We start from the raw sequence: 13,450 nt of genomic DNA, 5'->3' as shown, positions 1-13,450 counted from the left end.
CTTCAGTCACGGCAGCGATGTGGGGGAGCTGTAGTGCGTGAGTTCAAGTGCGCCCGTCAATGACGCAGCTAACAACACCACAGCAGCCCCTGCCCTGCCTCACAGTGTGCCTCCAAACCCCCCCCCCCCCGGACCTCCCAAAGACAGACAAAAGCACCACCAGGACTAGAATACGACCAAAACTTTGAACACATTTCTTGAGTTCGCTGTGCTCATATTTTCGCGTGTTACTTTCTGTTACAAGCTGTACCGTCACAAAACTTTGACACGGTCCATTTGAAAATAACGGCATAGTTCACTTCCTTTCACTGCAACAAAAGAGGATGTGACGTATCGGGCCTGGCTTCGAACGACAAGCTTGATAAGCCGAAGGGGCGTTGCCCCGTTTCTGGGTATAAAAGCGAGCGCGCAATTAAGCTTGCGGGATTCGTGCCATGGCACTGCGCTCATGCTGGTATTGTCGGTCAACCCAGTCGACGTGAAGTCGATACAATGTCCACTCGGATTTCGAGAGCGTATTCAACAGAAGCGTGAGGGAGAAACCAAGCTGCGGCTGCGCAAGCCTAAAAACCTAACGGGCGAATCCAGAGGGCGCTAGCAAGGCCAGTCGCACGAAGGAGTGGCTGTTAGTTGGGAGTTTGATGACGTAAGAGTGACTAACGCGAAAAAGCGCCAGAGAAATGCTTAACTCTGTGTTATTAAAGTGGGGTGGGTTATTATGGTACGCTGTGTCTTAAAAAATTGACTGGGTTTTGCCACAAGCAAGAAGTCTAGGAGTTCCCTCCTACCATGCTTGGCTACGGCGCCCTCTTGTCAGTGTCAGGGCACCCTTTTCGTGATGTTGATAACTTTTTATGGCGCAAGTGCTTTTATGGTAAAAGAGCGCCAACGCACAAGGTGTTTTCGTCTGTTCGATATTGGGTCAGAGACAACTTTCCCAAGCAGTAAACGCTAACAAAGCCGAACAAAGGCGTAGGGAAAGCTTGCTCATCCCCTAAAAGAATGAACGACAGCATGGTGGGTGGTACTCATAAAAATTTCGAATTGCATGCGACAGTACGTTTCATAAAATGGCAGTTAAAAACCAACTAAACGTGGACCATTGCAGTGCTGACATTCCCACGGCTTCACCGACAGGTCCAATATGATGAAGCATATTCGTATCCACACAGGCGAAAAGCCATTCCAGTGCACACATTGCAGAAAAACGTTCACCCAGAAGCATAGTATGATGACACACATTCGCACCCACACCGGCAAGAGACCATTCAAGTGCACTCACTGCAGCAAGACCTTCACTAGAAAAGATTTACTGCCTGCCCATCTCCGCATCCACACGGCCGAGAGGCCATACCAGTGCAACCTATGTCCATGGCTTTTACGCAAAAAATGAATCTAAAGAGGCATGTGAAAACCCACAAGAAGTGAGCATTTCTGTGACATTTACTTAAGGGCACTTGCCTGTTAACAAGAACTTAAATACTGAATGGAAAGCTGCACACTCCCATTAAACTCTTGCCCCTTTTCTAAACATCCAGGGTCACACATATAGACTGCCTTCATTCATTGCTCTGATTGACAAATTTTGCTGCCTATTCATTTCCATTGGGCTCATTTTTATGCAGCATAGAAAATTTCCCCAGTATTCAAGGCGTCAATTTGCCGCGTTTTCACGCGGATAGGATTTTAAATATATCACCTCCAATCCAGGATTCCCGCGATCAAACGGGCTAGCCGAAAAGGATGTTCAGGTGGTAAAGAGCCTGCTCAAGAAAACTACCGAAGCAAAGCAGGATTTCTGTCCGGCACTTTTGGCGTACAGGACTTCTCCTTTGGAGGGTGGAGAGACACCAGCAGCTATCCTCCAAGGCCACAGACTACGGACAACTCTGCCTGACTACCGATCTGGACCAGCCCACAAAGTCGTCAAGCATCCACAGCTTCAGTCCCCAGCGCGGCCGCTGTCGGCGCTCAACGATGCAGACTTCGTGAGTGTCCGAAGCGGTACATGGACCACTAAAGGACAGCTCCTGAAATCGTCAACGTACCCCAGGTCCTACCATGTGATGCTGGAGGAGGAGCGGACCCTTCGGCGCAATCGCAAACACCTGCTCCCGACGGGAGAAGCCTTCCAACTTGACTTCAGTCACGGCAACGATGTGGGGGAACTGTAGTGCGTGAGTTCAAGTGCGCCCGTCAATGACGCAGCTAACAACACCACAGCAGCCCCTGCCCTGCCTCACAGTGTGCCTCCAAACCCCCCCCCCCCCCGGAGCTCCCAAAGACAGACAAAAGCACCACCAGGACTAGAATACGACCAAAACTTTGAACAGATTTCTTGAGCTCGCTGTGCTCATATTTTCGCGTGTTACTTTCTGTTACAAGCTGTACCGTCACAAAACTTTGACACGGTCCATTTGAAAATAACGGCATAGTTCACTTCCTTTCACTGCAACAAAAGAGAATGTGACGTATCGCGCCTGGCTTCGAACGACAAGCTTGATAAGCCGAAGGGGCGTTGCCCCGTTTCTGGGTATAAAAGCGAGCGCGCAATTAAGCTTGCGGGATTCGTGCCATGGCACTGCGCTCATGCTGGTATTGTCGGTCAACCCAGTCGACGTGAAGTCGATACAATGTCCACTCGGATTTCGAGAGCGTATTCAACAGAAGCGTGAGGGAGAAACCAAGCTGCGGCTGCGCAAGCCTAAAAACCTAACAGGCGAATCCAGAGGGCGCTAGCAAGGCCAGTCGCACGAAGGAGTGGCTGTTAGTTGGGAGTTTGATGACGTAAGAGTGACTAACGCAAAAAAGCGCCAGAGAAATGCTTAACTCTGTGTTATTAAAGTGGGGTGGGTTATTATGGTACGCTGTGTCTTAAAAAATTGACTGGGTTTTGCCACAAGCAAGGAGTCTAGGAGTTCCCTCCTACCGTGCTTGGCTACGGCGCCCTCTTGTCAGTGTCAGGGCACCCTTTTCGTGATGTTGATAAGTTTTTATGGCGCAAGTGCTTTTATGGTAAAAGAGCGCCAACGCACAACGTGTTTTCGTCTGTTCGATATTGGGTCAGAGACAAATTTCCCAAGCAGTAAACGCTAACAAAGCCGAACAAAGGCGTAGGGAAAGCTTGCTCATCCCCTAAAAGAATGAACGACAGCATGGTGGGTGGTACTCATAAAAATTTCGAATTGCATGAGACAGTACGTTTCATAAAATGGCAGTTAAAAACCAACTAAACGTGGACCATTGCAGTGCTGACATTCCCACGGCTTCACCGACAGGTCCAATATGATGAAGCATATTCGTATCCACACAGGCGAAAAGCCGTTCCAGTGCACACATTGCAGAAAAACGTTCACCCAGAAGCGTTCACACATTCGCACCCACACCGGCAAGAGCCCATTCAAGTGCACTCACTGCAGCAAGACCTTCACAAGAAAAGATTTACTGTCTGCCCATCTCCGCATCCACACGGCCGAGAGGCCATACCAGTGCAACCTATGTCCACTGGCTTTTACGCAAAAAATGAATCTAAAGAGGCATGTGATGTGAAAACCCACAAGAAGTGAGCATTTCTGTGACATTTACTTAAGGGCACTTGCCTGTTAACAAGAAATTAAATACTGAATGGAAAGCTGCACACTCCCATTAAACTCTTGCCCCTTTTCTAAGCATCCAGGGTCACACATATAGACTGCCTTCATTCATTGCTCTGATTGACAAATTTTGCTGCCTATTCATTTCCATTGGGCTCATTTTTATGCAGCATAGAAAATTTCCCCAGTATTCAAGGCGTCAATTTGCCGCGTTTTCACGCGGATAGGATTTTAAATATATCACCTCCAATCCAGGATTCCCGCGATCAAACGGGCTAGCCGAAAAGGATGTTCAGGTGGTAAAGAGCATGCTCAAGAAAACTACCGAAGCAAAGCAGGATTTCTGTCCGGCACTTTTGGCGTACAGGACTTCTCCTTTGGAGGGTGGACAGACACCAGCAGCTATCCTCCAAGGCCACAGACTACGGACAACTCTGCCTGACTAGCGATCTGGACCAGCCCACAAAGTCGTCAAGCATCCACAGCTTCAGTCCCCAGCGCGGCCGCTGTCGGCGCTCAACGATGCAGGCTTCGTGAGTGTCCGAAGCGGTACATGGGCCACTAAAGGACAGGTCCTGAAATCGTCAACGTACCCCAGGTCCTACCATGTGATGCTGGAGGAGGAGCGGACCCTTCGGCGCAATCGCAAACACCCGCTCCCGACGGGAGAAGCCTTCCAACTGGACTTCAGTCACGGCAACGATGTGGGGGAGCTGTAGTGCGTGAGTTCAAGTGCGCCCGTCAATGACGCAGCTAACAACACCACAGCAGCCCCTGCCCTGCCTCACAGTGTGCCTCCAAACCCCCTCCCCTCCCCCCCCCCGGAGCTCCCAAAGACAGACAAAAGCACCACCATGACTAGAATACGGCCAAAACTTTGAACAGATATCTTTACTTCGCTGTGCTCATATTTTCGCGTGTTACTTTCTGTTACAAGCTGTACCGTCACAAAACTTTGACACGGTCCATTTGAAAATAACGGCATAGTTCAATTCCTTTCACTGCAACAAAAGAGGATGGGACGTATCGCGCCTGGCTTCGAACGACAAACTTGATAAGCCGAAGGGGCGTTGCCCCGTTTCTGGGTATAAAAGCGAGCGCGCAATTAAGCTTGCGGGATTCGTGCCATGGCACTGCGCTCATGCTGGTATTGTCGGTAAACCCAGTCGACGTGAAGTCGATACAATGTCCACTCGGATTTCGAGAGCGTATTCAACAGAAGCGTGAGGGAGAAACCAAGCTGCGGCTGCGCAAGCCTAAAAACCTAACGGGCGAATCCATAGGGCGCTAGCAAGGCCAGTCGCACGAAGGAGTGGCTGTTAGTTGGGAGTTTGATGACGTAAGAGTGACTAACGCAAAAAAGCGCCAGAGAAATGCTTAACTCTGTGTTATTAAAGTGGGGTGGGTTATTATGGTACGCTGTGTCTTAAAAAATTGACTGGGTTTTGCCACAAGCAAGAAGTCTAGGAGTTCCCTCCTACCGTGCTTGGCTACGGCGCCCTCTTGTCAGTGTCAGGGCACCCTTTTCGTGATGTTGATAACTTTTTATGGCGCAAGTGCTTTTATGGTAAAAGAGCGCCAACGCACAAGGTGTTTTCGTCTGTTCGATATTGGGCCAGAGACAAATTTCGCAAGCAGTAAACGCTAACAAAGCCGAACAAAGGCGTAGGGAAAGCTTGCTCATCCCCTAAAAGAATGAAGGACAGCATGGTGGGTGGTACTCATAAAAATGTCGAATTGCATGCGACAGTAAGTTTCATAAAATGGCAGTTAAAAACCAACGAAACGTGGACCATTGCAGTTCTGACATTCCCACGGCTTCACCGACAGGTCCAATATGATGAAGCATATTCGTATCCACAGAGGCGAAAAGCCATTCCAGTGCACACATTGCAGAAAAACGTTCACCCAGAAGCATAGTATGATGACACACATTCGCACCCACACCGGCAAGAGACCATTCAAGTGCACTCACTGCAGCAAGACCTTCACTAGAAAAGATTTACTGTCTGCCCATCTCCGCATCCACACGGCCGAGAGGCCATACCAGTGCAACCTATGTCCACTGGCTTTTACGCAAAAAATGAATCTAAAGAGGCATGTGAAAACCCACAAGAAGTGAGCATTTCTGTGACATTTACTTAAGGGCACTTGCCTGTTAACAAGAACTTAAATACTGAATGGAAAGCTGCACACTCCCATTAAACTCTTGCCCCTTTTCTAAGCATCCAGGGTCACACATATAGACTGCCTTCATTCATTGCTCTGATTGACAAATTTTGCTGCCTATTCATTTCCATTGGGCTCATTTTTATGCAGCATAGAAAATTTCCCCAGTATTCAAGGCGGCAATTTGCCGCGTTTTCACGCGGATAGGATTTTAAATATATCACCTCCAATCCAGGATTCCCGCGATCAAACGGGCTGGCCGAAAAGGATGTTCAGGTGGTAAAGAGCCTGCTCAAGAAAACTACCGAAGCAAAGCAGGATTTCTGTCCGGCACTTTTGGCGTACAGGACTTCTCCTTTGGAGGGTGGACAGACCCCAGCAGCTATCCTCCAAGGCCACAGACTACGGACAACTCTGCCTGACTACCGATCTGGACCAGCCCACAAAGTCGTCAAGCATCCACAGCTTCAGTCCCCTGCGCGGCCGCTGTCGGCGCTCAACGATGCAGGCTTCGTGAGTGTCCGAAGCGGTGCATGGGCCACTAAAGGACAGGTCCTGAAATCGTCAACGTACCCCAGGTCCTACCATGTGATGCTGGAGGAGGAGCGGACCGTTCGGCGCAATCGCAAACACCTGCTGCCGACGGGAGAAGCCTTCCAACTTGACTTCAGTCACGGCAACGATGTGGGGGAGCTGTAGTGCATGAGTTCAAGCGCGCCCGTCAATGACGCAGCTAACAACACCACAGCAGCCCCTGCCCTGCCTCACAGTGTGCCTCCAAACCCCCCCCCCCCCACGGAGCTCCCAAAGACAGACAAAAGCACCACCAGGACTAGAATACGACCAAAACTTTGAACAGATTTCTTGAGTTCGCTGTGCTCATATTTTCGCGTGTTACTTTCTGTTACAAGCTGTACCGTCACAAAACTTTGACACGGTCCATTTGAAAATAACGCCATAGTTCACTTCCTTTCACTGCAACAAAAGAGGATGTGACGTATCGCGCCTGGCTTCGAACGACAAGCTTGATAAGCCGAAGGGGCGTTGCCCCGTTTCTGGGTATAAAAGCGAGCGCGCAATTAAGCTTGCGGGATTCGTGCCATGGCACTGCGCTCATGCTGGTATTGTCGGTCAACCCAGTCGACGTGAAGTCGATACAATGTCCACTCGGATTTCGAGAGCGTATTCAACAGAAGCGTGAGGGAGAAACCAAGCTGCGGCTGCGCAAGCCTAAAAACCTAACGGGCGAATCCAGAGGGCGCTAGCAAGGCCAGTCGCACGAAGGAGTGGCTGTTAGTTGGGAGTTTGATGACGTAAGAGTGACTAACGCAAAAAAAGCGCCAGAGAAATGCTTAACTCTGTGTTATTAAAGTGGGGTGGGTTAATATGGTACGCTGTGTCTTAAAAAATTGACTGGGTTTTGCCACAAGCAGGAAGTCTAGGAATTCCCTCCTACCGTGCTTGGCTACGGCGCCCTCTTGTCAGTGTCAGGGCACCCTTTTCGTGATTATTGATAACTTGTTATGGCGCAAGTGCTTTTATGGTAAAAGAGCGCCAACGCACAAGGTGTTTTCGTCTGTTCGATATTGGGTCAGAGACAAATTTCCCAAGCAGTAAACGCTAACAAAGCCGATCAAAGGCGTAGGGAAAGCTTGCTCATCCCCTAAAAGAATGAACGACAGCATGGTGGGTGGTACTCATAAAAATTTCGAATTGCATGCGACAGTACGACAGTACGTTTCATAAAATGGCAGTTAAAAACCAACTAAACGTGGACCATTGCAGTGCTGACATTCCCACGGCTTCACCGACAGGTCCAATATGATGAAGCATATTCGTATCCACAAAGGCGAAAAGCCATTCCAGTGCACACATTGCAGAAAAACGTTCACCCAGAAGCATAGTATGATGACACACATTCGCACCCACACCGGCAAGAGACCATTCAAGTGCACTCACTGCAGCAAGACCTTCACAAGAAAAGATTTACTGTCTGCCCATCTCCGCATCCACACGGCCGAGAGGCCATACCAGTGCAACCTATGTCCACTGGCTTTTACGCAAAAAATGAATCTAAAGAGGCATGTGATGTGAAAACCCACAAGAAGTGAGCATTTCTGTGACATTTACTTAAGGGCACTTGCCTGTTAACAAGAACTTAAATACTGAATGGAAAGCTGCACACTCCCATTAAACTCTTGCCCCTTTTCTAAGCATCCAGGGTCACACATATAGACTGCCTTCATTCATTGCTCTGATTGACAAATTTTGCTGCCTATTCATTTCCATTGGGCTCATTTTTATGCAGCATAGAAAATTTCCCCAGTATTCAAGGCGTCAATTTGCCGCGTTTTCACGCGGATAGGATTTTAAATGTATCACCTCCAATCCAGGATTCCCGCGATCAAACGGGCTAGCCGAAAAGGATGTTCAGGTGGTAAAGAGCCTGCTCAAGAAAACTACCGAAGCAAAGCAGGATTTCTGTCCGGCACTTTTGGCGTACAGGACTTCTCCTTTGGAGGGTGGACAGACACCAGCAGCTATCCTCCAAGGCCACAGACTACGGACAACTCTGCCTGACTACCGATCTGGACCAGCCCACAAAGTCGTCAAGCATCCACAGCTTCAGTCCCCAGCGCGGCCGCTGTCGGCGCTCAACGATGCAGGCTTCGTGAGTGTCCGAAGCGGTACATGGGCCACTAAAGGACAGGTCCTGAAATCGTTAACGTACCCCAGGTCCTACCATGTGATGCTGGAGGAGGAGCGGACCCTTCGGCGCAATCGCAAACACCTGCTCCCGACGGGAGAAGCCTTCCAACTTGACTTCAGTCACGGCAACGATGTGGGGGAGCTGTAGTGCGTGAGTTCAAGTGCGCCCGTCAATGACGCAGCTAACAACACCACAGCAACCACCTGCAATGCCCTCACAGTGTGCCTCCAACCCCCCCCCCCCCCCCCCCCCCCCCCCCCCCCCCACACCCCCCCCCCCCACCCCCCCCCCCCCCCCCCCCCCCCCCGGACCTCCAAAGACAGACAAAAGCACCACCAGGACTAGAATACGACCAAAACAGATTTCTTGAGCTCGCTGTGCTCATATTTTCGCGTGTTACTTTCTGTTACAAGCTGTACCGTCACAAAACTTTGACACGGTCCATTTGAAAATAACGGCATAGTTCACTTCCTTTCACTGCAACAAAAGAGGATGTGACGTATCGCGCCTGGCTTCGAACGACAAGCTTGATAAGCCGAAGGGGCGTTGCCCCGTTTCTGGGTATAAAAGCGAGCGCGCAATTAAGCTTGCGGGATTCGTGCCATGGCACTGCGCTCATGCTGGTATTGTCGGTCAACCCAGTCGACGTGAAGTCGATACAATGTCCACTCGGATTTCGAGAGCGTATTCAACAGAAGCGTGAGGGAGAAACCAAGCTGCGGCTGCGCAAGCCTAAAATCCTAACGGGCGAATCCAGAGGGCGCTAGCAAGGCCAGTCGCACGAAGGAGTGGCTGTTAGTTGGGAGTTTGATGACGTAAGAGTGACTAACGCAAAAAAGCGCCCGAGAAATGCTTAACTCTGTGTTATTAAAGTGCGGTGGGTTATTATGGTACGCTGTGTCTTAAACAATTGACTGGGTTTTGCCACAAGCAAGAAGTCTAGGATTTCCCTCCTACCGTGCTTGGCTACGGCGCCCTCTTGTCAGTGTCAGGGCACCCTTTTCGTGATGTTGATAACTTTTTATGGCGCAAGTGCTTTTATGGTAAAAGAGCGCCAACGCACAAGGTGTTTTCGTCTGTTCGATATTGGGTCAGAGACAAATTTCCCAAGCAGTAAACGCTAACAAAGCCGAACAAAGGCGTAGGGAAAGCTTGCTCATCCCCTAAAAGAATGAACGACAGCATGGTAGGTGGTACTCATAAAAATTTCGAATTGCATGCGACAGTACGACATTACGTTTCATAAAATGGCAGTTAAAAACCAACTAAACGTGGACCATTGCAGTGCTGACATTCCCACGGCTTCACCGACAGGTCCAATATGATGAAGCATATTCGTATCCACACAGGCGAAAAGCCATTCCAGTGCACACATTGCAGAAAAACGTCCACCCTGAAGCATAGTATGATGACACACATTCGCACCCACACCGGCAAGAGACCATTCAAGTGTACTCACTGTAGCAAGACCTTCACTAGAAAAGATTTACTGTCTGCCCATCTCCGCATCCACACGGCCGAGAGGCCATACCAGTGCAACCTATGTCCACTGGCTTTTACGCAAAAAATGAATCTAAAGAGGCATGTGATGTGAAAACCCACAAGAAGTGAGCATTTCTGTGACATTTACTTAAGGGCACTTGCCTGTTAACAAGAACTTAAATACTGAATGGAAAGCTGCACACTCCCATTAAACTCTTGCCCATTTTCTAAGCATCCAGGGTCACACATATAGACTGCCTTCATTCATTGCTCTGATTGACAAATTTTGCTGCCTATTCATTTCCATTGGGCTCATTTTTATGCAGCATAGAAAATTTCCCCAGTATTCAAGGCGTCAATGTGCCGCGTTTTCACGCGGATAGGATTTTAAATATATCACCTCCAATCCAGGATTCCCGCGATCAAACGGGCTAGCCGAAAAGGATGTTCAGGTGGTAAAGAGCCTGCTCAAGAAAACTACCGAAGCAAAGCAGGATTTCTGTCCGGCACTTTTGGCGTACAGGACTTCTCCTTTGGAGGGTGGACAGACACCAGCAGCTATCCTCCAAGGCCACAGACTACGGACAACTCTGCCTGACTACCGATCTGGACCAGCCCACAAAGTCGTCAAGCATCCACAGCTTAATCCCCAGCGCGGCCGCTGTCGGCGCTCAACGATGCAGGCTTCGTGAGTGTCCGAAGAGGTACATGGGCCACTAAAGGACAGGTCCTGAAATCGTCAACGTACCCCAGGTCCTACCATGTGATGCTGGAGGAGGAGCGGACCCTTCGGCGCAATCGCAGACACCTGCTGCCGACGGGAGAAGCCTTCCAACTTGACTTCAGTCACGGCAACGATGTGGGGGAGCTGTAGTGCGTGAGTTCAAGTGCGCCCGTCAATGACGCAGCTAACAACACCACAGCAGCCCCTGCCCTGCCTTACAGTGTGCCTCCAAACCACCCCCCCCCCCGGAGCTCCCAAAGACAGACAAAAGCACCACCAGGACTGGAATACGACCAAAACTTTGAACAGATTTCTTGAGTTCGCTGTGCTCATATTTTCGCGTGTTACTTTCTGTTACAAGCTGTACCGTCACAAAACCTTGACACGGTCCATTTGAAAATAACGGCATAGTTCACTTCCTTTCACAGCAACAAAAGAGGATGTGACGTATCGCGCCTGGCTTCGAACGACAAGCTTGATAAGCCGAAGGGGCGTTGCCCCGTTTCTGGGCATAAAAGCGAGCGCGCAATTAAGCTTGCGGGATTCGTGCCATGGCACTGCGCTCATGCTGGTATTGTCGGTCAACCCAGTCTACGTGAAGTCGATACAATGTCCACTCGGATTTCGAGAGCGAATTCAACAGAAGCGTGAGGGAGAAGAAACCAAGCTGCGGCTGCGCAAGCCTAAAAACCTAACGGGCGAATCCAGAGGGCGCTAGCAAGGCCAGTCGCACGAAGGAGTGGCTGTTAGTTGGGAGTTTGATGACGTAAGAGTGACTAACGCAACAAAAGCGCCAGAGAAATGCCTAACTCTGTGTTATTAAAGTGGGGTGGGTTATTATGGTTCGCTGTGTCTTAAAAAATTGACTGGGTTTTGCCACAAGCAAGAAGTCTAGGAGTTCCCTCCTACCGTGCTTGGCTACGGCGCCCTCTTGTCAGTGTCAGGGCACCCTTTTCGTGATGTTGATAACTTTTTATGGCGCAAGTGCTTTTATGGTAAAAGAGCGCCAACGCACAAGGTGTTTTCGTCTGTTCGATATTGGGTCAGAGACAAATTTCCCAAGCAGTAAACGCTAACAAAGCCGATCAAAGGCGTAGGGAAAGCTTGCTCATCCCCTAAAAGAATGAACGACAGCATGGTGGGTGGTACTCATAAAAATTTCGAATTGCATGCGACAGTACGACAGTACGTTTCATAAAATGGCAGTTAAAAACCAAACTAAACGTGAAACCATTGCAGTGCTGACATTCCCACGGCTTCACCGACAGGTCCAATATGATGAAGCATATTCGTATCCACACAGGCGAAAAGCCATTCCAGTGCACACATTGCAGAAAAACCTTCACCAGAAGCATAGTATGATGACACACATTCGCACCCCACACCGGCAAGAGAACATTCAAGTGCACTCACTGCAGCAAGACCTTCACTAGAAAAGATTTACTGTCTGCCCATCTCCGCATCCACACGGCCGAGAGGCCATACCAGTGCAACCTATGTCCACTGGCTTTTACGCAAAAAATGAATCTAAAGAGGCATGTGATGTGAAAACCCACAAGAAGTGAGCATTTCTGTGACATTTACTTAAGGGCACTTGCCTGTTAACAAGAACTTAAATACTGAATGGAAAGCTGCACACTCCCACTAAACTCTTGCCCTTGTCTAAGCATCCAGGGTCACACATATAGACTGCCTTCATTCATTGCTCTGATTGACAAATTTTGCTGCCTATTCATTTCCATTGGGCTCATTTTTATGCAGCATAGAAAATTTCCCCAGTATTCAAGGCGTCAATTTGCCGCGTTTGTCACGCGGATAGATTTTAAATATATCACCTCCAATCCAGGATTCCCGCGATCAAACGGGGCTAGCCGAAAAGGATGTTCAGGTGGTAAAGAGCCTGCTCAAGAAAACTACCGAAGCAAAGCAGGATTTCTGTCCGGCACTTTGGCGTACAGGACTTCTCCTTTGGAGGGTGGACAGACACCAGCAGCTATCCTCCAAGGCCACAGACTACGGACAACTCTGCCTGACTACCGATCTGGACCAGCCCACAAAGTCGTCAAGCATCCACAGCTTCAGTCCCCAGCGCGGCCGCTGTCGGCGCTCAACGATGCAGGCTTCGTGAGTGTCCGAAGCGGTACATGGGGCCACTAAAGGACAGGTCCTGAAATCATCAACGTACCCCAGGTCCTACCATGTGATGCTGGAGGAGGAGCGGACCCTTCGGCGCAATCGCAAACACCTGCTCCCGACGGGAGAAGCCTTCCAACTTGACTTCAGTCACGGCAACGATGTGGGGGAGCTGTAGTGCGTGAGTTCAAGTGCGCCCGTCAATGACGCAGCTAACAACACCACAGCAACCACCTGCAATGCCTCACAGTGTGCCTCCAACCCCCCCCCCCCCCCGGACCTCCCAAAGACAGACAAAAGCACCACCAGGACTAGAATACGACCAAAACAGATTTCTTGAGCTCGCTGTGCTCATATTTTCGCGTGTTACTTTCTGTTACAAGCTGTACCGTCACAAAACTTTGACACGGTCCATTTGAAAATAACGGCATAGTTCAATTCCTTTCACTGCAACAAAAGAGGATGTGACGTATCGCGCCTGGCTTCGAACGACTAGCTTGATAAGCTGAAGGGGCGTTGCCCCGTTTCTGGGTATAAAAGCGAGCGCGCAATTAAGCTTGCGGGATTCGTGCCATGGCACTGCGCTCATGCTGGTATTGTCGGTCAACCCAGTCGACGTGAAGTCGATACAATGTCCAC

The sequence above is a fragment of the Amblyomma americanum genome, chromosome 1 (assembly GCF_052857255.1).
Source record: "Amblyomma americanum isolate KBUSLIRL-KWMA chromosome 1, ASM5285725v1, whole genome shotgun sequence".
Lineage (NCBI taxonomy): Eukaryota > Metazoa > Arthropoda > Arachnida > Ixodida > Ixodidae > Amblyomma > Amblyomma americanum.
Note: the sequence above shows the minus strand (reverse complement) of the source record.